At 67.5% G+C, this 21,188-nt stretch overlaps 9 non-coding genes across 9 annotated transcripts; all 9 read right to left on the minus strand.

The window, feature by feature from the left end:
* Nucleotides 1–1,577: 1,577 nt before the first annotated feature.
* Nucleotides 1,578–1,696, minus strand: LOC141412559 (5S ribosomal RNA). The gene has a single exon (XR_012437401.1). It is a non-coding gene; the product is annotated as a 5S ribosomal RNA (ribosomal RNA).
* A 2,142-nt stretch (nucleotides 1,697–3,838) lies between these two features.
* Nucleotides 3,839–3,957, minus strand: LOC141413514 (5S ribosomal RNA). The gene has a single exon (XR_012438305.1). It is a non-coding gene; the product is annotated as a 5S ribosomal RNA (ribosomal RNA).
* A 2,140-nt stretch (nucleotides 3,958–6,097) lies between these two features.
* Nucleotides 6,098–6,216, minus strand: LOC141413535 (5S ribosomal RNA). The gene has a single exon (XR_012438326.1). It is a non-coding gene; the product is annotated as a 5S ribosomal RNA (ribosomal RNA).
* A 2,146-nt stretch (nucleotides 6,217–8,362) lies between these two features.
* LOC141412818 (5S ribosomal RNA) lies at nucleotides 8,363–8,481 on the minus strand. The gene has a single exon (XR_012437660.1). It is a non-coding gene; the product is annotated as a 5S ribosomal RNA (ribosomal RNA).
* A 2,140-nt stretch (nucleotides 8,482–10,621) lies between these two features.
* LOC141413515 (5S ribosomal RNA) lies at nucleotides 10,622–10,740 on the minus strand. The gene has a single exon (XR_012438306.1). It is a non-coding gene; the product is annotated as a 5S ribosomal RNA (ribosomal RNA).
* Nucleotides 10,741–12,886: 2,146 nt separating this feature from the next.
* Nucleotides 12,887–13,005, minus strand: LOC141412819 (5S ribosomal RNA). The gene has a single exon (XR_012437661.1). It is a non-coding gene; the product is annotated as a 5S ribosomal RNA (ribosomal RNA).
* A 2,144-nt stretch (nucleotides 13,006–15,149) lies between these two features.
* LOC141412820 (5S ribosomal RNA) lies at nucleotides 15,150–15,268 on the minus strand. The gene has a single exon (XR_012437662.1). It is a non-coding gene; the product is annotated as a 5S ribosomal RNA (ribosomal RNA).
* A 2,142-nt stretch (nucleotides 15,269–17,410) lies between these two features.
* LOC141413516 (5S ribosomal RNA) lies at nucleotides 17,411–17,529 on the minus strand. Its single transcript, XR_012438307.1, has one exon. It is a non-coding gene; the product is annotated as a 5S ribosomal RNA (ribosomal RNA).
* Nucleotides 17,530–19,674: 2,145 nt separating this feature from the next.
* LOC141413517 (5S ribosomal RNA) lies at nucleotides 19,675–19,793 on the minus strand. Its single transcript, XR_012438308.1, has one exon. It is a non-coding gene; the product is annotated as a 5S ribosomal RNA (ribosomal RNA).
* Between the last annotated feature and the right edge of the window lie 1,395 nt (nucleotides 19,794–21,188).

Genomic DNA, 21,188 nt, shown 5'->3' on the forward strand with positions numbered 1-21,188 from the left:
CACACCCGGGATCTTGGGAAGAAGAAACAAAACCAAACACAGCCAAAGCCATCTCCTCCGACCCGGGGCCCCTCCACATCCCTTCCGATCCCGGGTTCCTGCCGGCCTCCCGGGGCGTTTCTCCCAGGCAGGCCTTCGCGGCCACTACACGGGGCTGAGCACTCGAGTCCTCGGGCGTCACGGGGCCCGCGGCCACGCCAAGCACGCACGACTCCCGGGTCTCGTCTGCTCCTGGGTGCCCTGGGCCTCTTCCCTGTGCCGCTGCTGGGTCTTGTGCCCCTGCTTGGCCTCCTTCAGACCCGGCCCCGTGCTACGCGGCCACGTGCTACAGGATCGTGCCAGCAGAACTGGCCCTGGCTGAGCCCCGTACCCACCCTCCTGCCATCCCTGGCCCTGCTAGCAAATGGCAGAGATCCTCTGGCCTCCGAGCCCAGACAAAAATCCTGATGCAGTTGGCCGAGGGGCCGCAAACCAAGGCTTCGCTTGTTCCCGCTCAGGCCCCAGCCATACCCTCTTGTCCTTCGGCTGCTCGTGTGTGGGGTGGGGGAGAGGAGGGTGCGTCCCCGTGCGTGCGTGCGTGGTCTGGGTGTCTCTGCGTGGTGTGTGTGTGTGTGTGTGTGTGTGTTAGATGCCGTGCCTGGGGTAGGTGGGGAAGAGCAAGCCCTCACGCACAGAGCCCCATCACACACTGGGGCTGGGCCGAGGGGGTCAATCTGCTCGGCCTGATTGCGTTGGGCATACATTGCAGAAGGTGGGTTTTCCAAGGCGGAGCAGAGGGTCCCGGCACCTGAGGTTGTCCACGGGGAGAATGTCTGTTCCACGGGGGCAAGCGTTCCCTTCCGTCGTGCCCAAGCCCATGTGACCCCGAAGGCCAGGTGGCCCCGGTCCTTGAGCTGACTGAGGAGTGCTTTGAGACCCGGAGGGTGGCACAGGCGACTGGGCGCCAGCGGCGGCCCTCCCTCCCTTTGAGCGGGACGGGGAGCTGCCGCTGGCATCCGGAGCTCTGGCGGCCTGCGCCCTCTGTCCCTGTGACCGCAGGCTCTGCCGTGGGAGGCGGGATCCCACGTAGAGGTCGCGCGCTGGCTGCCCTGTCTTGGGTTGAGCGACGGAGCGCGACGTGGAGCAGCACCCGACTGAGGCTCCCTGCTTCTCTGTCCCCTGGCGTCTTGCCCTGGACCCAGTGCACCACCTTGTGGCGAGCCCAGGTGTGACGCGTCCCGCTGTGGGGCCCGCTGGGGTGCAGGACCCACTTTCTCATGGCTTCCGCACGTCCCTCCCCGCCCGCCTGGAGGGCAGTTGGGGAGCGGTCCCCAACGTGGCCTGGGACCAACCTCGCTGGTGACCCGTGTCGCGGGCGCGCGCCCCAGGAGAGTGTGGGGAGGGGAGAGGATTCGGGGACGTAGCTGTGAGGATTCGGTGTGCGTGGGTCTGGCGGGTGGCCCGGACGGGGTCGGGGTCGTGGTCACGGTGGGTCGTTGTGGTGGTGGTGGTGGTGGTGCTGGGGGTGGTGGTGGTGGGGGGGGGGTGGTGGCGAAGTCCCCGAAGACAAAAGGAGCAGCGAGGGAGGGAGGAGCAAAAGCCTACAGCACCCGGTATTCCCAGGCGGTCTCCCATCCAAGTACTAACCAAGCCCGACCCTGCTTAGCTTCCGAGATCAGACGAGATCGGGCGCGTTCAGGGTGGTATGGCCGTAGACGCTAGCCGCCGCCTCCGGGAGCCCCAAGAGCCTGCCGAGGGCCCCGGCGTGCGTCTCCACGCTGCTCTCCTGGCACGGCTGGGAGTCCGGGTGGGGGCTGGCAGCCCGGGGCCAGCGGCCAGAGGCCCCGCGCGCCTGCTCGGGCAGCCGGTCTCGCCCAGGTGGCCGCTGGGTGGCTTTCTTCCCGAGGTGTCCTGCTGCCAGGACGAGGGTCAAGTTTTCTCGGGGGAAAATTTCTCAGTGCTCTCGGGCGCTTGTTCTTCTGGGAATGTCCACTGCTGTGGCCAAGGCGGGGGACGCACAGCTCGGGCCAGGGCAAGCAGCCGCCCTCCTCCGTCGCCTCCTGGAGCCGTATCCTTGGGTGGGTGCGTGGCTCCCAGCGGAGGTCTCGGGGACCCTTCCGGTCCTCTTCGTCCGGAAAGCGCCACTGCCCCTCCAGCCCATCAGGAAAACGGCAGCCGCGCCCTTCGCCGACCCGCTCCGCCCTCCTCCACACTCAGGGCCTGGGGCTGCGGGGCTGAATCGTGAGGCTTTCCAGCCCAGGACTTCACCTCTGGCCCCTTTCACACCCGGGATCTTGGGAAGAAGAAACAAAACCAAACACAGCCAAAGCCATCTCCTCCGACCCGGGGCCCCTCCACATCCCTTCCGATCCCGGGTTCCTGCCGGCCTCCCGGGGCGTTTCTCCCAGGCAGGCCTTCGCGGCCACTACACGGGGCTGAGCACTCGAGTCCTCGGGCGTCACGGGGCCCGCGGCCACGCCAAGCACGCACGACTCCCGGGTCTCGTCTGCTCCTGGGTGCCCTGGGCCTCCTCCCTGTGCCGCTGCTGGGTCTTGTGCCCCTGCTTGGCCTCCATCAGACCCGGCCCCGTGCTACGCGGCCACGTGCTACAGGATCGTGCCAGCAGAACTGGCCCTGGCTGAGCCCCGTACCCACCCTCCTGCCATCCCTGGCCCTGCTAGCAAATGGCAGAGATCCTCTGGCCTCCGAGCCCAGACAAAAATCCTGATGCAGTTGGCCGAGGGGCCGCAAACCAAGGCTTCGCTTGTTCCCGCTCAGGCCCCAGCCATACCCTCTTGTCCTTCGGCTGCTCGTGTGTGGGGTGGGGGAGAGGAGGGTGCGTCCCCGTGCGTGCGTGCGTGGTCTGGGTGTCTCTGCGTGGTGTGTGTGTGTGTGTGTGTGTGTGTTAGATGCCGTGCCTGGTGTAGGTGGGGAAGAGCAAGCCCTCACGCACAGAGCCCCATCACACACTGGGGCCGGGCCGAGGGGGTCAATCTGCTCGGCCTGATTGCGTTGGGCATACATTGCAGAAGGTGGGTTTTCCAAGGCGGAGCAGAGGGTCCCGGCACCTGAGGTTGTCCACGGGGAGAATGTCTGTTCCACGGGGGCAAGCGGTCCCTTCCGTCGTGCCCAAGCCCATGTGACCCCGAAGGCCAGGTGGCCCCGGTCCTTGAGCTGACTGAGGAGTGCTTTGAGACCCGGAGGGTGGCACAGGCGACTGGGCGCCAGCGGCGGCCCTCCCTCCCTTTGAGCGGGACGGGGAGCTGCCGCTGGCATCCGGAGCTCTGGCGGCCTGCGCCCTCTGTCCCTGTGACCGCAGGCTCTGCCGTGGGAGGCGGGATCCCACGTAGAGGTCGCGCGTTGGCTGCCCTGTCTTGGGTTGAGCGACGGAGCGCGACGTGGAGCAGCACCCGACTGAGGCTCCCTGCTTCTCTGTCCCCTGGCGTCTTGCCCTGGACCCAGTGCACCACCTTGTGGCGAGCCCAGGTGTGGCGCGTCCCGCTGTGGGGCCCGCTGGGGTGCAGGACCCACTTTCTCATGGCTTCCGCACGTCCCTCCCCGCCTGCCTGGAGGGCAGTTGGGGAGCGGTCCCCAACGTGGCCTGGGACCAACCTCGCTGGTGACCCGTGTCGCGGGCGCGCGCCCCAGGAGAGTGTGGGGAGGGGAGAGGATTCGGGGACGTAGCTGTGAGGATTCGGTGTGCGTGGGTCTGGCGGGTGGCCCGGACGGGGTCGGGGTCGTGGTCACGGTGGGTCGTTGTGGTGGTGGTGGTGGTGGTGGTGCTGGGGGTGGTGGTGGGGGGGGGGGTGGTGGCGAAGTCCCCGAAGACAAAAGGAGCAGCGAGGGAGGGAGGAGCAAAAGCCTACAGCACCCGGTATTCCCAGGCGGTCTCCCATCCAAGTACTAACCAGGCCCGACCCTGCTTAGCTTCCGAGATCAGACGAGATCGGGCGCGTTCAGGGTGGTATGGCCGTAGACACTAGCCGCCGCCTCCGGGAGCCCCAAGAGCCTGCCGAGGGCCCCGGCGTGCGTCTCCACGCTGCTCTCCTGGCACGGCTGGGAGTCCGGGTGGGGGCTGGCAGCCCGGGGCCAGCGGCCAGAGGCCCCGCGCGCCTGCTCGGGCAGCCGGTCTCGCCCAGGTGGCCGCTGGGTGGCTTTCTTCCCGAGGTGTCCTGCTGCCAGGACGAGGGTCAAGTTTTCTCGGGGGAAAATTTCTCAGTGCTCTCGGGCGCTTGTTCTTCTGGGAATGTCCACTGCTGTGGCCAAGGCGGGGGACGCACAGCTCGGGCCAGGGCAAGCAGCCGCCCTCCTCCGTCGCCTCCTGGAGCCGTATCCTTGGGTGGGTGCGTGGCTCCCAGCGGAGGTCTCGGGGACCCTTCCGGTCCTCTTCGTCCGGAAAGCGCCACTGCCCGTCCAGCCCATCAGGAAAACGGCAGCCGCGCCCTTCGCCGACCCGCTCTGCCCTCCTCCACACTCAGGGCCTGGGGCTGCGGGGCTGAATCGTGAGGCTTTCCAGCCCAGGACTTCACCTCTGGCCCCTTTCACACCCGGGATCTTGGGAAGAAGAAACAACCAAACACAGCCAAAGCCATGTCCTCCGACCCGGGGCCCCTCCACATCCCTTCCGATCCCGGGTTCCTGCCGGCCTCCCGGGGCGTTTCTCCCAGGCAGGCCTTCGCGGCCACTACACGGGGCTGAGCACTCGAGTCCTCGGGCGTCACGGGGCCCGCGGCCACGCCAAGCACGCACGACTCCCGGGTCTCGTCTGCTCCTGGGTGCCCTGGGCCTCTTCCCTGTGCCGCTGCTGGGTCTTGTGCCCCTGCTTGGCCTCCATCAGACCCGGCCCCGTGCTACGCGGCCACGTGCTACAGGATCGTGCCAGCAGAACTGGCCCTGGCTGAGCCCCGTACCCACCCTCCTGCCATCCCTGGCCCTGCTAGCAAATGGCAGAGATCCTCTGGCCTCCGAGCCCAGACAAAAATCCTGATGCAGATGGCCGAGGGGCCGCAAACCAATTCTTCGCTTGTTCCCGCTCAGGCCCCAGCCATACCCTCTTGTCCTTCGGCTGCTCGTGTGTGGGGTGGGGGAGAGGAGGGTGCGTCCCCGTGCGTGCGTGCGTGGTCTGGGTGTCTCTGCGTGGTGTGTGTGTGTGTGTGTGTGTGTGTTAGATGCCGTGCCTGGTGTAGGTGGGGAAGAGCAAGCCCTCACGCACAGAGCCCCATCACACACTGGGGCCGGGCCGAGGGGGTCAATCTGCTCGGCCTGATTGCGTTGGGCATACATTGCAGAAGGTGGGTTTTCCAAGGCGGAGCAGAGGGTCCCGGCACCTGAGGTTGTCCACGGGGAGAATGTCTGTTGCACGGGGGCAAGCGGTCCCTTCCGTCGTGCCCAAGCCCATGTGACCCCGAAGGCCAGGTGGCCCCGGTCCTTGAGCTGACTGAGGAGTGCTTTGAGACCCGGAGGGTGGCACAGGCGACTGTGCGCCAGCGGCGGCCCTCCCTCCCTTTGAGCGGGACGGGGAGCTGCCGCTGGCATCCGGAGCTGTGGCGGCCTGCCCCCTCTGTCCCTGTGACCGCAGGCTCTGCCGTGGGAGGCGGGATCCCACGTAGAGGTCGCGCGCTGGCTGCCCTGTCTTGGGTTGAGCGACGGAGCGCGACGTGGAGCAGCACCCGACTGAGGCTCCCTGCTTCTCTGTCCCCTGGCGTCTTGCCCTGGACCCAGTGCACCACCTTGTGGCGAGCCCAGGTGTGGCGCGTCCCGCTGTGGGGCCCGCTGGGGTGCAGGACCCACTTTCTCATGGCTTCCGCACGTCCCTCCCCGCCCGCCTGGAGGGCAGTTGGGGAGCGGTCCCCAACGTGGCCTGGGACCAACCTCGCTGGTGACCCGTGTCGCGGGCGTGCGCCCCAGGAGAGTGTGGGGAGGGGAGAGGATTCGGGGACGTAGCTGTGAGGATTCGGTGTGCGTGGGTCTGGCGGGTGGCCCGGACGGGGTCGGGGTCGTGGTCACGGTGGGTCGTTGTGGTGGTGGTGGTGGTGGTGGTGCTGGGGGTGGTGGTGGTGGGGGGGGTGGTGGCGAAGTCCCCGAAGACAAAAGGAGCAGCGAGGGAGGGAGGAGCAAAAGCCTACAGCACCCGGTATTCCCAGGTGGTCTCCCATCCAAGTACTAACCAGGCCCGACCCTGCTTAGCTTCCGAGATCAGACGAGATCGGGCGCGTTCAGGGTGGTATGGCCGTAGACACTAGCCGCCGCCTCCGGGAGCCCCAAGAGCCTGCCGAGGGCCCCGGCGTGCGTCTCCACGCTGCTCTCCTGGCACGGCTGGGAGTCCGGGTGGGGGCTGGCAGCCCGGGGCCAGCGGCCAGAGGCCCCGCGAGCCTGCTCGGGCAGCCGGTCTCGCCCAGGTGGCCGCTGGGTGGCTTTCTTCCCGAGGTGTCCTGCTGCCAGGACGAGGGTCAAGTTTTCTCGGGGGAAAATTTCTCAGTGCTCTCGGGCGCTTGTTCTTCTGGGAATGTCCACTGCTGTGGCCAAGGCGGGGGACGCACAGCTCGGGCCAGGGCAAGCAGCCGCCCTCCTCCGTCGCCTCCTGGAGCCGTATCCTTGGGTGGGTGCGTGGCTCCCAGCGGAGGTCTCGGGGACCCTTCCGGTCCTCTTCGTCCGGAAAGCGCCACTGCCCCTCCAGCCCATCAGGAAAACGGCAGCCGCGCCCTTCGCCGACCCGCTCTGCCCTCCTCCACACTCAGGGCCTGGGGCTGCGGGGCTGAATCGTGAGGCTTTCCAGCCCAGGACTTCACCTCTGGCCCCTTTCACACCCGGGATCTTGGGAAGAAGAAACAAAACCAAACACAGCCAAAGCCATGTCCTCCGACCCGGGGCCCCTCCACATCCCTTCCGATCCCGGGTTCCTGCCGGCCTCCCGGGGCGTTTCTCCCAGGCAGGCCTTCGCGGCCACTACACGGGGCTGAGCACTCGAGTCCTCGGGCGTCACGGGGCCCGCGGCCACGCCAAGCACGCACGACTCCCGGGTCTCGTCTGCTCCTGGGTGCCCTGGGCCTCTTCCCTGTGCCGCTGCTGGGTCTTGTGCCCCTGCTTGGCCTCCATCAGACCCGGCCCCGTGCTACGCGGCCACGTGCTACAGGATCGTGCCAGCAGAACTCTCCCTGGCTGAGCCCCGTACCCACCCTCCTGCCATCCCTGGCCCTGCTAGCAAATTTCAGAGATCCTCTGGCCTCCGAGCCCAGACAAAAATCCTGATGCAGATGGCCGAGGGGCCGCAAACCAAGGCTTCGCTTGTTCCCGCTCAGGCCCCAGCCATACCCTCTTGTCCTTCGGCTGCTCGTGTGTGGGGTGGGGGAGAGGAGGGTGCGTCCCCGTGCGTGCGTGCGTGGTCTGGGTGTCTCTGTGTGGTGTGTGTGTGTGTGTGTGTGTGTGTGTGTTAGATGCCGTGCCTGGTGTAGGTGGGGAAGAGCAAGCCCTCACGCACAGAGCCCCATCACACACTGGGGCCGGGCCGAGGGGGTCAATCTGCTCGGCCTGATTGCGTTGGGCATACATTGCAGAAGGTGGGTTTTCCAAGGCGGAGCAGAGGGTCCCGGCACCTGAGGTTGTCCACGGGGAGAATGTCTGTTCCACGGGGGCAAGCGGTCCCTTCCGTCATGCCCAAGCCCATGTGACCCCGAAGGCCAGGTGGCCCCGGTCCTTGAGCTGACTGAGGAGTGCTTTGAGACCCGGAGGGTGGCACAGGCGACTGGGCGCCAGCGGCGGCCCTCCCTCCCTTTGAGTGGGACGGGGAGCTGCCGCTGGCATCCGGAGCTCTGGCGGCCGGCGCCCTCTGTCCCTGTGACCGCAGGCTCTCCGTGGGAGGCGGGATCCCACGTAGAGGTCGCACGCTGGCTGCCCTGTCTTGGGTTGAGCGACGGAGCGCGACGTGGAGCAGCACCCGACTGAGGCTCCCTGCTTCTCTGTCCCCTGGCGTCTTGCCCTGGACCCAGTGCACCACCTTGTGGCGAGCCCAGGTGTGGCACGTCCCGCTGTGGGGCCCGCTGGGGTGCAGGACCCACTTTCTCATGGCTTCCGCACGTCCCTCCCCGCCCGCCTGGAGGGCAGTTGGGGAGCGGTCCCCAACGTGGCCTGGGACCAACCTCGCTGGTGACCCGGGTCGCGGGCGCGCGCCCCAGGAGAGTGTGGGGAGGGGAGAGTATTCGGGGACGTAGCTGTGAGGATTCGGTGTGCGTGGGTCTGGAGGGTGGCCCGGACGGGGTCGGGGTCGTGGTCACGGTGGGTCGTTGTGGTGGTGGTGGTGGTGGTGGTGCTGGGGGTGGTGGTGGTGGGGGGGGGTGGTGGCGAAGTCCCCGAAGACAAAAGGAGCAGCGAGGGAGGGAGGAGCAAAAGCCTACAGCACCCGGTATTCCCAGGCGTTCTCCCATCCAAGTACTAACCAGGCCCGACCCTGCTTAGCTTCCGAGATCAGACGAGATCGGGCGCGTTCAGGGTGGTATGGCCGTAGACGCTAGCCGCCGCCTCCGGGAGCCCCAAGAGCCTGCCGAGGGCCCCGGCGTGCGTCTCCACGCTGCTCTCCTGGCACGGCTGGGAGTCCGGGTGGGGGCTGGCAGCCCGGGGCCAGCGGCCAGAGGCCCCGCGCGCCTGCTCGGGCAGCCGGTCTCGCCCAGGTGGCCGCTGGGTGGCTTTCTTCCCGAGGTGTCCTGCTGCCAGGACGAGGGTCAAGTTTTCTCGGGGGAAAATTTCTCAGTGCTCTCGGGCGCTTGTTCTTCTGGGAATGTCCACTGCTGTGGCCAAGGCGGGGGACGCACAGCTCGGGCCAGGGCAAGCAGCCGCCCTCCTCCGTCGCCTCCTGGAGCCGTATCCTTGGGTGGGTGCGTGGCTCCCAGCGGAGGTCTCGGGGACCCTTCCGGTCCTCTTCGTCCGGAAAGCGCCACTGCCCCTCCAGCCCATCAGGAAAACGGCAGCCGCGCCCTTCGCCGACCCGCTCCGCCCTCCTCCACACTCAGGGCCTGGGGCTGCGGGGCTGAATCGTGAGGCTTTCCAGCCCAGGACTTCACCTCTGGCCCCTTTCACACCTGGGATCTTGGGAAGAAGAAACAAAACCAAACACAGCCAAAGCCATCTCCTCCGACCCGGGGCCCCTCCACATCCCTTCCGATCCCGGGTTCCTGCCGGCCTCCCGGGGCGTTTCTCCCAGGCAGGCCTTCGCGGCCACTACACGGGGCTGAGCACTCGAGTCCTCGGGCGTCACGGGGCCCGCGGCCACGCCAAGCACGCACGACTCCCGGGTCTCGTCTGCTCCTGGGTGCCCTGGGCCTCTTCCCTGTGCCGCTGCTGGGTCTTGTGCCCCTGCTTGGCCTCCATCAGACCCGGCCCCGTGCTACGCAGCCACGTGCTACAGGATCGTGCCAGCAGAACTGGCCCTGGCTGAGCCCCGTACCCACCCTCCTGCCATCCCTGGCCCTGCTAGCAAATGGCAGAGATCCTCTGGCCTCCGAGCCCAGACAAAAATCCTGATGCAGATGGCCGAGGGGCCGCAAACCAAGGCTTCGCTTGTTCCCGCTCAGGCCCCAGCCATACCCTCTTGTCCTTCGGCTGCTCGTGTGTGGGGTGGGGGAGAGGAGGGTGCGTCCCCGTGCGTGCGTGCGTGGTCTGGGTGTCTCTGCGTGGTGTGTGTGTGTGTGTGTGTGTGTTAGATGCCGTGCCTGGTGTAGGTGGGGAAGAGCAAGCCCTCACGCACAGAGCCCCATCACACACTGGGGCCGGGCCGAGGGGGTCAATCTGCTCGGCCTGATTGCGTTGGGCATACATTGCAGAAGGTGGGTTTTCCAAGGCGGAGCAGAGGGTCCCGGCACCTGAGGTTGTCCACGGGGAGAATGTCTGTTGCACGGGGGCAAGCGGTCCCTTCCGTCGTGCCCAAGCCCATGTGACCCCGAAGGCCAGGTGGCCCCGGTCCTTGAGCTGACTGAGGAGTGCTTTGAGACCCGGAGGGTGGCACAGGCGACTGGGCGCCAGCGGCGGCCCTCCCTCCCTTTGAGCGGGACGGGGAGCTGCCGCTGGCATCCGGAGCTGTGGCGGCCTGCCCCCTCTGTCCCTGTGACCGCAGGCTCTGCCGTGGGAGGCGGGATCCCACGTAGAGGTCGCGCGCTGGCTGCCCTGTCTTGGGTTGAGCGACGGAGCGCGACGTGGAGCAGCACCCGACTGAGGCTCCCTGCTTCTCTGTCCCCTGGCGTCTTGCCCTGGACCCAGTGCACCACCTTGTGGCGAGCCCAGGTGTGGCGCGTCCCGCTGTGGGGCCCGCTGGGGTGCAGGACCCACTTTCTCATGGCTTCCGCACGTCCCTCCCCGCCCGCCTGGAGGGCAGTTGGGGAGCGGTCCCCAACGTGGCCTGGGACCAACCTCGCTGGTGACCCGTGTCGCGGGCGTGCGCCCCAGGAGAGTGTGGGGAGGGGAGAGGATTCGGGGACGTAGCTGTGAGGATTCGGTGTGCGTGGGTCTGGCGGGTGGCCCGGACGGGGTCGGGGTCGTGGTCACGGTGGGTCGTTGTGGTGGTGGTGGTGGTGGTGGTGCTGGGGGTGGTGGTGGTGGGGGGGGTGGTGGCGAAGTCCCCGAAGACAAAAGGAGCAGCGAGGGAGGGAGGAGCAAAAGCCTACAGCACCCGGTATTCCCAGGCGGTCTCCCATCCAAGTACTAACCAGGCCCGACCCTGCTTAGCTTCCGAGATCAGACGAGATCGGGCGCGTTCAGGGTGGTATGGCCGTAGACACTAGCCGCCGCCTCCGGGAGCCCCAAGAGCCTGCCGAGGGCCCCGGCGTGCGTCTCCACGCTGCTCTCCTGGCACGGCTGGGAGTCCGGGTGGGGGCTGGCAGCCCGGGGCCAGCGGCCAGAGGCCCCGCGCGCCTGCTCGGGCAGCCGGTCTCGCCCAGGTGGCCGCTGGGTGGCTTTCTTCCCGAGGTGTCCTGCTGCCAGGACGAGGGTCAAGTTTTCTCGGGGGAAAATTTCTCAGTGCTCTCGGGCGCTTGTTCTTCTGGGAATGTCCACTGCTGTGGCCAAGGCGGGGGACGCACAGCTCGGGCCAGGGCAAGCAGCCGCCCTCCTCCGTCGCCTCCTGGAGCCGTATCCTTGGGTGGGTGCGTGGCTCCCAGCGGAGGTCTCGGGGACCCTTCCGGTCCTCTTCGTCCGGAAAGCGCCACTGCCCCTCCAGCCCATCAGGAAAACGGCAGCCGCGCCCTTCGCCGACCCGCTCTGCCCTCCTCCACACTCAGGGCCTGGGGCTGCGGGGCTGAATCGTGAGGCTTTCCAGCCCAGGACTTCACCTCTGGCCCCTTTCACACCCGGGATCTTGGGAAGAAGAAACAAAACCAAACACAGCCAAAGCCATGTCCTCCGACCCGGGGCCCCTCCACATCCCTTCCGATCCCGGGTTCCTGCCGGCCTCCCGGGGCGTTTCTCCCAGGCAGGCCTTCGCGGCCACTACACGGGGCTGAGCACTCGAGTCCTCGGGCGTCACGGGGCCCGCGGCCACGCCAAGCACGCACGACTCCCGGGTCTCGTCTGCTCCTGGGTGCCCTGGGCCTCTTCCCTGTGCCGCTGCTGGGTCTTGTGCCCCTGCTTGGCCTCCATCAGACCCGGCCCCGTGCTACGCGGCCACGTGCTACAGGATCGTGCCAGCAGAACTCTCCCTGGCTGAGCCCCGTACCCACCCTCCTGCCATCCCTGGCCCTGCTAGCAAATTTCAGAGATCCTCTGGCCTCCGAGCCCAGACAAAAATCCTGATGCAGATGGCCGAGGGGCCGCAAACCAAGGCTTCGCTTGTTCCCGCTCAGGCCCCAGCCATACCCTCTTGTCCTTCGGCTGCTCGTGTGTGGGGTGGGGGAGAGGAGGGTGCGTCCCCGTGCGTGCGTGCGTGGTCTGGGTGTCTCTGTGTGGTGTGTGTGTGTGTGTGTGTGTGTGTGTGTTAGATGCCGTGCCTGGTGTAGGTGGGGAAGAGCAAGCCCTCACGCACAGAGCCCCATCACACACTGGGGCCGGGCCGAGGGGGTCAATCTGCTCGGCCTGATTGCGTTGGGCATACATTGCAGAAGGTGGGTTTTCCAAGGCGGAGCAGAGGGTCCCGGCACCTGAGGTTGTCCACGGGGAGAATGTCTGTTCCACGGGGGCAAGCGGTCCCTTCCGTCATGCCCAAGCCCATGTGACCCCGAAGGCCAGGTGGCCCCGGTCCTTGAGCTGACTGAGGAGTGCTTTGAGACCCGGAGGGTGGCACAGGCGACTGGGCGCCAGCGGCGGCCCTCCCTCCCTTTGAGCGGGACGGGGAGCTGCCGCTGGCATCCGGAGCTCTGGCGGCCTGCGCCCTCTGTCCCTGTGACCGCAGGCTCTCCGTGGGAGGCGGGATCCCACGTAGAGGTCGCACGCTGGCTGCCCTGTCTTGGGTTGAGCGACGGAGCGCGACGTGGAGCAGCACCCGACTGAGGCTCCCTGCTTCTCTGTCCCCTGGCGTCTTGCCCTGGACCCAGTGCACCACCTTGTGGCGAGCCCAGGTGTGGCACGTCCCGCTGTGGGGCCCGCTGGGGTGCAGGACCCACTTTCTCATGGCTTCCGCACGTCCCTCCCCGCCCGCCTGGAGGGCAGTTGGGGAGCGGTCCCCAACGTGGCCTGGGACCAACCTCGCTGGTGACCCGGGTCGCGGGCGCGCGCCCCAGGAGAGTGTGGGGAGGGGAGAGTATTCGGGGACGTAGCTGTGAGGATTCGGTGTGCGTGGGTCTGGAGGGTGGCCCGGACGGGGTCGGGGTCGTGGTCACGGTGGGTCGTTGTGGTGGTGGTGGTGGTGGTGGTGCTGGGGGTGGTGGTGGTGGGGGGGGGTGGTGGCGAAGTCCCCGAAGACAAAAGGAGCAGCGAGGGAGGGAGGAGCAAAAGCCTACAGCACCCGGTATTCCCAGGCGTTCTCCCATCCAAGTACTAACCAGGCCCGACCCTGCTTAGCTTCCGAGATCAGACGAGATCGGGCGCGTTCAGGGTGGTATGGCCGTAGACGCTAGCCGCCGCCTCCGGGAGCCCCAAGAGCCTGCCGAGGGCCCCGGCGTGCGTCTCCACGCTGCTCTCCTGGCACGGCTGGGAGTCCGGGTGGGGGCTGGCAGCCCGGGGCCAGCGGCCAGAGGCCCCGCGCGCCTGCTCGGGCAGCCGGTCTCGCCCAGGTGGCCGCTGGGTGGCTTTCTTCCCGAGGTGTCCTGCTGCCAGGACGAGGGTCAAGTTTTCTCGGGGGAAAATTTCTCAGTGCTCTCGGGCGCTTGTTCTTCTGGGAATGTCCACTGCTGTGGCCAAGGCGGGGGACGCACAGCTCGGGCCAGGGCAAGCAGCCGCCCTCCTCCGTCGCCTCCTGGAGCCGTATCCTTGGGTGGGTGCGTGGCTCCCAGCGGAGGTCTCGGGGACCCTTCCGGTCCTCTTCGTCCGGAAAGCGCCACTGCCCCTCCAGCCCATCAGGAAAACGGCAGCCGCGCCCTTCGCCGACCCGCTCCGCCCTCCTCCACACTCAGGGCCTGGGGCTGCGGGGCTGAATCGTGAGGCTTTCCAGCCCAGGACTTCACCTCTGGCCCCTTTCACACCTGGGATCTTGGGAAGAAGAAACAAAACCAAACACAGCCAAAGCCATCTCCTCCGACCCGGGGCCCCTCCACATCCCTTCCGATCCCGGGTTCCTGCCGGCCTCCCGGGGCGTTTCTCCCAGGCAGGCCTTCGCGGCCACTACACGGGGCTGAGCACTCGAGTCCTCGGGCGTCACGGGGCCCGCGGCCACGCCAAGCACGCACGACTCCCGGGTCTCGTCTGCTCCTGGGTGCCCTGGGCCTCTTCCCTGTGCCGCTGCTGGGTCTTGTGCCCCTGCTTGGCCTCCATCAGACCCGGCCCCGTGCTACGCAGCCACGTGCTACAGGATCGTGCCAGCAGAACTGGCCCTGGCTGAGCCCCGTACCCACCCTCCTGCCATCCCTGGCCCTGATAGCAAATGGCAGAGATCCTCTGGCCTCCGAGCCCAGACAAAAATCCTGATGCAGATGGCCGAGGGGCCGCAAACCAAGGCTTCGCTTGTTCCCGCTCAGGCCCCAGCCATACCCTCTTGTCCTTCGGCTGCTCGTGTGTGGGGTGGGGGAGAGGAGGGTGCGTCCCCGTGCGTGCGTGCGTGGTCTGGGTGTCTCTGCGTGGTGTGTGTGTGTGTGTGTGTGTGTGTGTTAGATGCCGTGCCTGGTGTAGGTGGGGAAGAGCAAGCCCTCACGCACAGAGCCCCATCACACACTGGGGCCGGGCCGAGGGGGTCAATCTGCTCGGCCTGATTGCGTTGGGCATACATTGCAGAAGGTGGGTTTTCCAAGGCGGAGCAGAGGGTCCCGGCACCTGAGGTTGTCCACGGGGAGAATGTCTGTTGCACGGGGGCAAGCGGTCCCTTCCGTCGTGCCCAAGCCCATGTGACCCCGAAGGCCAGGTGGCCCCGGTCCTTGAGCTGACTGAGGAGTGCTTTGAGACCCGGAGGGTGGCACAGGCGACTGGGCGCCAGCGGCGGCCCTCCCTCCCTTTGAGCGGGACGGGGAGCTGCCGCTGGCATCCGGAGCTCTGGCGGCCTGCGCCCTCTGTCCCTGTGACCGCAGGCTCTCCGTGGGAGGCGGGATCCCACGTAGAGGTCGCACGCTGGCTGCCCTGTCTTGGGTTGAGCGACGGAGCGCGACGTGGAGCAGCACCCGACTGAGGCTCCCTGCTTCTCTGTCCCCTGGCGTCTTGCCCTGGACCCAGTGCACCACCTTGTGGCGAGCCCAGGTGTGGCACGTCCCGCTGTGGGGCCCGCTGGGGTGCAGGACCCACTTTCTCATGGCTTCCGCACGTCCCTCCCCGCCCGCCTGGAGGGCAGTTGGGGAGCGGTCCCCAACGTGGCCTGGGACCAACCTCGCTGGTGACCCGGGTCGCGGGCGCGCGCCCCAGGAGAGTGTGGGGAGGGGAGAGTATTCGGGGACGTAGCTGTGAGGATTCGGTGTGCGTGGGTCTGGAGGGTGGCCCGGACGGGGTCGGGGTCGTGGTCACGGTGGGTCGTTGTGGTGGTGGTGGTGGTGGTGGTGCTGGGGGTGGTGGTGGTGGGGGGGGGTGGTGGCGAAGTCCCCGAAGACAAAAGGAGCAGCGAGGGAGGGAGGAGCAAAAGCCTACAGCACCCGGTATTCCCAGGCGTTCTCCCATCCAAGTACTAACCAGGCCCGACCCTGCTTAGCTTCCGAGATCAGACGAGATCGGGCGCGTTCAGGGTGGTATGGCCGTAGACGCTAGCCGCCGCCTCCGGGAGCCCCAAGAGCCTGCCGAGGGCCCCGGCGTGCGTCTCCACGCTGCTCTCCTGGCACGGCTGGGAGTCCGGGTGGGGGCTGGCAGCCCGGGGCCAGCGGCCAGAGGCCCCGCGCGCCTGCTCGGGCAGCCGGTCTCGCCCAGGTGGCCGCTGGGTGGCTTTCTTCCCGAGGTGTCCTGCTGCCAGGACGAGGGTCAAGTTTTCTCGGGGGAAAATTTCTCAGTGCTCTCGGGCGCTTGTTCTTCTGGGAATGTCCACTGCTGTGGCCAAGGCGGGGGACGCACAGCTCGGGCCAGGGCAAGCAGCCGCCCTCCTCCGTCGCCTCCTGGAGCCGTATCCTTGGGTGGGTGCGTGGCTCCCAGCGGAGGTCTCGGGGACCCTTCCGGTCCTCTTCGTCCGGAAAGCGCCACTGCCCCTCCAGCCCATCAGGAAAACGGCAGCCGCGCCCTTCGCCGACCCGCTCCGCCCTCCTCCACACTCAGGGCCTGGGGCTGCGGGGCTGAATCGTGAGGCTTTCCAGCCCAGGACTTCACCTCTGGCCCCTTTCACACCTGGGATCTTGGGAAGAAGAAACAAAACCAAACACAGCCAAAGCCATCTCCTCCGACCCGGGGCCCCTCCACATCCCTTCCGATCCCGGGTTCCTGCCGGCCTCCCGGGGCGTTTCTCCCAGGCAGGCCTTCGCGGCCACTACACGGGGCTGAGCACTCGAGTCCTCGGGCGTCACGGGGCCCGCGGCCACGCCAAGCACGCACGACTCCCGGGTCTCGTCTGCTCCTGGGTGCCCAGGGCCTCTTCCCTGTGCCGCTGCTGGGTCTTGTGCCCCTGCTTGGCCTCCATCAGACCCGGCCCCGTGCTACGCAGCCACGTGCTACAGGATCGTGCCAGCAGAACTGGCCCTGGCTGAGCCCCGTACCCACCCTCCTGCCATCCCTGGCCCTGCTAGCAAATGGCAGAGATCCTCTGGCCTCCGAGCCCAGACAAAAATCCTGATGCAGATGGCCGAGGGGCCGCAAACCAAGGCTTCGCTTGTTCCCGCTCAGGCCCCAGCCATACCCTCTTGTCCTTCGGCTGCTCGTGTGTGGGGTGGGGGAGAGGAGGGTGCGTCCCCGTGCGTGCGTGCGTGGTCTGGGTGTCTCTGCGTGGTGTGTGTGTGTGTGTGTGTGTGTGTTAGATGCCGTGCCTGGTGTAGGTGGGGAAGAGCAAGCCCTCACGCACAGAGCCCCATCACACACTGGGGCCGGGCCGAGGGGGTCAATCTGCTCGGCCTGATTGCGTTGGGCATACATTGCAGAAGGTGGGTTTTCCAAGGCGGAGCAGAGGGTCCCGGCACCTGAGGTTGTCCACGGGGAGAATGTCTGTTGCACGGGGGCAAGCGGTCCCTTCCGTCGTGCCCAAGCCCATGTGACCCCGAAGGCCAGGTGGCCCCGGTCCTTGAGCTGACTGAGGAGTGCTTTGAGACCCGGAGGGTGGCACAGGCGACTGGGCGCCAGCGGCGGCCCTCCCTCCCTTTGAGCGGGACGGGGAGCTGCCGCTGGCATCCGGAGCTGTGGCGGCCTGCCCCCTCTGTCCCTGTGACCGCAGGCTCTGCCGTGGGAGGCGGGATCCCACGTAGAGGTCGCGCGCTGGCTGCCCTGTCTTGGGTTGAGCGACGGAGCGCGACGTGGAGCAGCACCCGACTGAGGCTCCCTGCTTCTCTGTCCCCTGGCGTCTTGCCCTGGACCCAGTGCACCACCTTGTGGCGAGCCCAGGTGTGGCGCGTCCCGCTGTGGGGCCCGCTGGGGTGCAGGACCCACTTTCTCATGGCTTCCGCACGTCCCTCCCCGCCCGCCTGGAGGGCAGTTGGGGAGCGGTCCCCAACGTGGCCTGGGACCAACCTCGCTGGTGACCCGTGTCGCGGGCGTGCGCCCCAGGAGAGTGTGGGGAGGGGAGAGGATTCGGGGACGTAGCTGTGAGGATTCGGTGTGCGTGGGTCTGGCGGGTGGCCCGGACGGGGTCGGGGTCGTGGTCACGGTGGGTCGTTGTGGTGGTGGTGGTGGTGGTGGTGCTGGGGGTGGTGGTGGTGGGGGGGGTGGTGGCGAAGTCCCCGAAGACAAAAGGAGCAGCGAGGGAGGGAGGAGCAAAAGCCTACAGCACCCGGTATTCCCAGGCGGTCTCCCATCCAAGTACTAACCAGGCCCGACCCTGCTTAGCTTCCGAGATCAGACGAGATCGGGCGCGTTCAGGGTGGTATGGCCGTAGACACTAGCCGCCGCCTCCGGGAGCCCCAAGAGCCTGCCGAGGGCCCCGGCGTGCGTCTCCACGCTGCTCTCCTGGCACGGCTGGGAGTCCGGGTGGGGGCTGGCAGCCCGGGGCCAGCGGCCAGAGGCCCCGCGCGCCTGCTCGGGCAGCCGGTCTCGCCCAGGTGGCCGCTGGGTGGCTTTCTTCCCGAGGTGTCCTGCTGCCAGGACGAGGGTCAAGTTTTCTCGGGGGAAAATTTCTCAGTGCTCTCGGGCGCTTGTTCTTCTGGGAATGTCCACTGCTGTGGCCAAGGCGGGGGACGCACAGCTCGGGCCAGGGCAAGCAGCCGCCCTCCTCCGTCGCCTCCTGGAGCCGTATCCTTGGGTGGGTGCGTGGCTCCCAGCGGAGGTCTCGGGGACCCTTCCGGTCCTCTTCGTCCGGAAAGCGCCACTGCCCCTCCAGCCCATCAGGAAAACGGCAGCCGCGCCCTTCGCCGACCCGCTCCGCCCTCCTCCACACTCAGGGCCTGGGGCTGCGGGGCTGAATCGTGAGGCTTTCCAGCCCAGGACTTCACCTCTGGCCCCTTTCACACCCGGGATCTTGGGAAGAAGAAACAAAACCAAACACAGCCAAAGCCATCTCCTCCGACCCGGGGCCCCTCCACATCCCTTCCGATCCCGGGTTCCTGCCGGCCTCCCGGGGCGTTTCTCCCAGGCAGGCCTTCGCGGCCACTACACGGGGCTGAGCACTCGAGTCCTCGGGCGTCACGGGGCCCGCGGCCACGCCAAGCACGCACGACTCCCGGGTCTCGTCTGCTCCTGGGTGCCCTGGGCCTCTTCCCTGTGCCGCTGCTGGGTCTTGTGCCCCTGCTTGGCCTCCATCAGACCCGGCCCCGTGCTACGCGGCCACGTGCTACAGGATCGTGCCAGCAGAACTGGCCCTGGCTGAGCCCCGTACCCACCCTCCTGCCATCCCTGGCCCTGCTAGCAAATGGCAGAGATCCTCTGGCCTCCGAGCCCAGACAAAAATCCTGATGCAGATGGCCGAGGGGCCGCAAACCAAGGCTTCGCTTGTTCCCGCTCAGGCCCCAGCCATACCCTCTTGTCCTTCGGCTGCTCGTGTGTGGGGTGGGGGAGAGGAGGGTGCGTCCCCGTGCGTGCGTGCGTGGTCTGGGTGTCTCTGCGTGGTGTGTGTGTGTGTGTGTGTGTGTGTTAGATGCCGTGCCTGGTGTAGGTGGGGAAGAGCAAGCCCTCACGCACAGAGCCCCATCACACACTGGGGCCGGGCCGAGGGGGTCAATCTGCTCGGCCTGATTGCGTTGGGCATACATTGCAGAAGGTGGGTTTTCCAAGGCGGAGCAGAGGGTCCCGGCACCTGAGGTTGTCCACGGGGAGAATGTCTGTTGCACGGGGGCAAGCGGTCCCTTCCGTCGTGCCCAAGCCCATGTGACCCCGAAGGCCAGGTGGCCCCGGTCCTTGAGCTGACTGAGGAGTGCTTTGAGACCCGGAGGGTGGCACAGGCGACTGGGCGCCAGCGGCGGCCCTCCCTCCCTTTGAGCGGGACGGGGAGCTGCCGCTGGCATCCGGAGCTGTGGCGGCCTGCCCCCTCTGTCCCTGTGACCGCAGGCTCTGCCGTTGGAGGCGGGATCCCACGTAGAGGTCGCGCGCTGGCTGCCCTGTCTTGGGTTGAGCGACGGAGCGCGACATGGAGCAGCACCCGACTGAGGCTCCCTGCTTCTCTGTCCCCTGGCGTCTTGCCCTGGACCCAGTGCACCACCTTGTGGCGAGCCCAGGTGTGGCGCGTCCCGCTGTGGGGCCCGCTGGGGTGCAGGACCCACTTTCTCATGGCTTCCGCACGTCCCTCCCCGCCCGCCTGGAGGGCAGTTGGGGAGCGGTCCCCAACGTGGCCTGGGACCAACCTCGCTGGTGACCCGTGTCGCGGGCGTGCGCCCCAGGAGAGTGTGGGGAGGGGAGAGGATTCGGGGACGTAGCTGTGAGGATTCGGTGTGCGTGGGTCTGGCGGGTGGCCCGGACGGGGTCGGGGTCGTGGTCACGGTGGGTCGTTGTGGTGGTGGTGGTGGTGGTGGTGCTGGGGGTGGTGGTGGTGGTGGGGGGGGTGGTGGCGAAGTCCCCGAAGACAAAAGGAGCAGCGAGGGAGGGAGGAGCAAAAGCCTACAGCACCCGGTATTCCCAGGCGGTCTCCCATCCAAGTACTAACCAGGCCCGACCCTGCTTAGCTTCCGAGATCAGACGAGATCGGGCGCGTTCAGGGTGGTATGGCCGTAGACGCTAGCCGCCGCCTCCGGGAGCCCCAAGAGCCTGCCGAGGGCCCCGGCGTGCGTCTCCACGCTGCTCTCCTGGCACGGCTGGGAGTCCGGGTGGGGGCTGGCAGCCCGGGGCCAGCGGCCAGAGGCCCCGCGCGCCTGCTCGGGCAGCCGGTCTCGCCCAGGTGGCCGCTGGGTGGCTTTCTTCCCGAGGTGTCCTGCTGCCAGGACGAGGGTCAAGTTTTCTCGGGGGAAAATTTCTCAGTGCTCTCGGGCGCTTGTTCTTCTGGGAATGTCCACTGCTGTGGCCAAGGCGGGGGACGCACAGCTCGGGCCAGGGCAAGCAGCCGCCCTCCTCCGTCGCCTCCTGGAGCCGTATCCTTGGGTGGGTGCGTGGCTCCCAGCGGAGGTCTCGGGGACCCTTCCGGTCCTCTTCGTCCGGAAAGCGCCACTGCCCCTCCAGCCCATCAGGAAAACGGCAGCCGCGCCCTTCGCCGACCCGCTCCGCCCTCCTCCACACTCAGGGCCTGGGGCTGCGGGGCTGAATCGTGAGGCTTTCCAGCCCAGGACTTCACCTCTGGCCCCTTTCACACCCGGGATCTTGGGAAGAAGAAACAAAACCAAACACAGCCAAAGCCATCTCCTCCGACCCGGGGCCCCTCCACATCCCTTCCGATCCCGGGTTCCTGCCGGCCTCCCGGGGCGTTTCTCCCAGGCAGGCCTTCGCGGCCACTACACGGGGCTGAGCACTCGAGTCCTCGGGCGTCACGGGGCCCGCGGCCACGCCAAGCACGCACGACTCCCGGGTCTCGTCTGCTCCTGGGTGCCCTGGGCCTCTTCCCTGTGCCGCTGCTGGGTCTTGTGCCCCTGCTTGGCCTCCTTCAGACCCGGCCCCGTGCTACGCGGCCACGTGCTACAGGATCGTGCCAGCAGAACTGGCCCTGGCTGAGCCCCGTACCCACCCTCCTGCCATCCCTGGCCCTGCTAGCAAATGGCAGAGATCCTCTGGCCTCCGAGCCCAGACAAAAATCCTGATGCAGTTGGCCGAGGGGCCGCAAACCAAGGCTTCGCTTGTTCCCGCTCAGGCCCCAGCCATACCCTCTTGTCCTTCGGCTGCTCGTGTGTGGGGTGGGGGAGAGGAGGGTGCGTCCCCGTGCGTGCGTGCGTGGTCTGGGTGTCTCTGCGTGGTGTGTGTGTGTGTGTGTGTGTGTGTTAGATGCCGTGCCTGGTGTAGGTGGGGAAGAGCAAGCCCTCACGCACAGAGCCCCATCACACACTGGGGCCGGGCCGAGGGGGTCAATCTGCTCGGCCTGATTGCGTTGGGCATACATTGCAGAAGGTGGGTTTTCCAAGGCGGAGCAGAGGGTCCCGGCACCTGAGGTTGTCCACGGGGAGAATGTCTGTTCCACGGGGGCAAGC

This window comes from Castor canadensis, chromosome 10, assembly GCF_047511655.1.
Source record: "Castor canadensis chromosome 10, mCasCan1.hap1v2, whole genome shotgun sequence".
In the NCBI taxonomy this organism is placed as follows: Eukaryota; Metazoa; Chordata; class Mammalia; order Rodentia; family Castoridae; genus Castor; species Castor canadensis.